The sequence below is a fragment of the Vigna umbellata genome, chromosome 9 (genome assembly GCF_029865625.1).
Source record: "Vigna umbellata cultivar VRB3 chromosome 9, Vumbellata_1.0, whole genome shotgun sequence".
Lineage (NCBI taxonomy): Eukaryota > Viridiplantae > Streptophyta > Magnoliopsida > Fabales > Fabaceae > Vigna > Vigna umbellata.
The window spans coordinates 24,241,559-24,244,589 of NC_142173.1; positions in this window are offsets into that span (position 1 = coordinate 24,241,559).

Sequence of the window (3,031 nt, forward strand, 5' to 3'; positions counted from 1 at the left end):
GAGACAATGTAGACACCAGGTTGAGTTTGAGGTTGGCTATATGATATGACTACTATTTACTGTTTTTTAAGGGTACAAAGCTATTAGTATTTATTCTGCACGTGAGACAAGCAGCCATGCCTTAATTATAGGATAAAGTTTTTGCTTTACATTCAATAATACATTCATTGTCTCACTATACTATGCTCTACACGCAAACTTCTTTTTATGACACTGAGTGATGGCAAAACAGGGTTGGTGATTATTTCATTCAAACAACACACAATAATCTTTTTCTTTCCTTCTTGTGTGAATCACAGACTCACATGTTTAAAAACAATTTTTTCCTTTAGAAATATCTATTGAATTCTATGATACAATCATTAAAAATGACCTATATTTCTATAACTTCAAAGAAATATACACGTTGTATCTTAATCAATATATAAACTTGTTTATGTAGTGTAATGACACATCATAAATAATTGACAGTGGTAGAACTAAATGGTATATAACCATTATCTATAGTTTACTTGTAATTTGATTTTTCCTTGAAAAAATAAAATTAATTGAAAGTATTTTTCATTGATTATTTTTTTTTTAAAACTTGGATCTAAGTTATGAAATATTTGATTTTATTTATACATGAACTTTAGAAACATTTAAAATCATGTGTTGTTTTTTAGGATTTAGTGTTATTAAGGTTATGATATTACTCTAGAATTATTTTGTACATTATTTAACAAATATTAGTTTAATCACTATTCAAGCATTGAAATATTATTGAACATAAAAAAAAAAGGAATGTATCAATTGTGTATTAAGATATACGGTCTACTTTTGTGAATAAAATTAAGTAATCCATATATAGTATATATAATATTTTTTATGATAACAAAGTGTTATGAAACTATATCATATATGAACCTTCTAACATTGTTCTGTCACACCTTTTCATGAGTTGAAGAACTCGTCTAACGCTGTACCGTCTAGTAGACTTGCTTCATATCTTAAAGTGATTGAATAAAATCTAACTAAGTCGTAATGATAAATATTTTTCTATACTAAGTTAAAATTGAACTTAATAGTTATTTTATCCATCTTTATATTTTTTTGTAACACAAAATCTTTATTATTAATCCTTTTATCCTTTTAGGAAACAAAGGATATGCACTCATGCTTAATAATTAATTTGCTACATTTATATATTATTTGAATTGTTTTCTTTAACAAAATCTAATATGTAAATGTTGTGAAGATCAAATCAACACATTCTTTATCAAGCTTTCATAATCATAAAGATGGAGGCACAACTTAAAGTTTCTACATGAAGATGTCATAAAATCGAATATTGACTATATAAAAGCAACGATCAAGTCTCACTAGTACAATAAGGGGAAACGACAGCGGTTATTTTTGGCTATAGGCACCGGTTTCCCAACCGAGGCATATTCAGGCGAGGTAAAAAGTCAAAGACTTTTGGTCTCGGTTGTCAACCGAGGCATAAACTCACATCCTACTGCCTCGGTTCATCTCTAACCGAAGCATATACGTTTAACGTTTTTTTGATTTATTTTTTTGGTAGCACATTAGGCCTCGGTTCGTGGTAACCGAGGCATAAAGTTCCACTTTACTGCCTCGGTTTGGGCCATAACCGAGGCAGTAGATCCATTTTTTGTTTTTTTTTTCTCCTCCGCTACACATTCTGCTTCGGTTTTGACCATAACCGAGGCAGTAAGTTGGCTTTTGACCTCGGTTTTTACCAGAACCGAGGCATATAAGTACGTTTTTTTTTTACAGTGGGGTCTGTTTCTTCAACATTCCCAATCACAGAAACAGACCTGCATATCTTTTTGTAACCAGAACAGTCCAGAATATTACAGAAACGTATATTTTAAATGAAATTCATATTAAAACATAAAATATATTGAATGAAATCATAAATCAAATTCTTAGAAGCATAAATCAATCCAAAATGTAATCATAAATCAAGTTTCAAGCATAAATCAATGCAATGTACATGTTCAATTTATAGTAACGTAGAAAAGCATAAAAGAACTTAGAAACATAAACTTAAAACTTAGTATATCCTAATATCTACTACATACTATTATATAAATGAATTACATATCTTGCAAGTGTTTTCCTCACAAGTTGGATTGACTTCTCTGGAATTGGAGCAGTCCTATTAAATCTCTGCATAAAGTACAATGATTTCAATTAGTGTATATGAAATCCAAATATAGAGAACATAAAATTGAAACCTAAATATTACCGTTTCCCATCCAGTGGTGTAATGTGCACGAATGATGGTCATCATCCAAAACATAACGTAGTAACCACATTCATATGACCCCATTTGTCTATTACACTACAATATATCATCATAATTATAAAATGTTAAGTAACATCATTTGAATGGAAGCAAATGTAACAAAGTATGGACTAAAATACCAAACCTTAAGAGAAACCCATGCAAGCTTTTTAGCTGTAGCAGTAGATCTCCCAGATAACATCATATGTGCTGCAAGGGAACTATCAAAAGAAATTCTTTTAGCATACATTTATATAAAAAAAAAGGACCAGACATTGAGATTCTTACCAATCTACTGCATGTCTAAGAGGGCTGGGAGGAGACTTATGCAATGAACAAAACCAAACAGCCGTGTTCTCCGGTATGGAGATCACAAGTAGCTGCCAATGACACCTGAAATTGGTTATGCCAATGACACAAGTAGCCGTCTTCAGGTTACACGAAATGAAAGTGATTATGAATCACAATCAAATATGCACCCGAAGATCAATACAAAACACAACGACAAATTTTCGTGAAATTTAAGACGTGTATATTAAATTTGATATGTCATAATAAACTATGAAAAAGTTATTACTCTTCTTAAACTGTCCAATCGGACAATTCAAGATTCAATACTTGTAAATTATTATTTCCATCTCCATTGTATTCATTTTTAAAAAGTACATTTGTTTATAAAAATATGGAGATAGTAAATAATTTCTGTATTGAATCTCAAACGGGAATCTAAGGCTAATT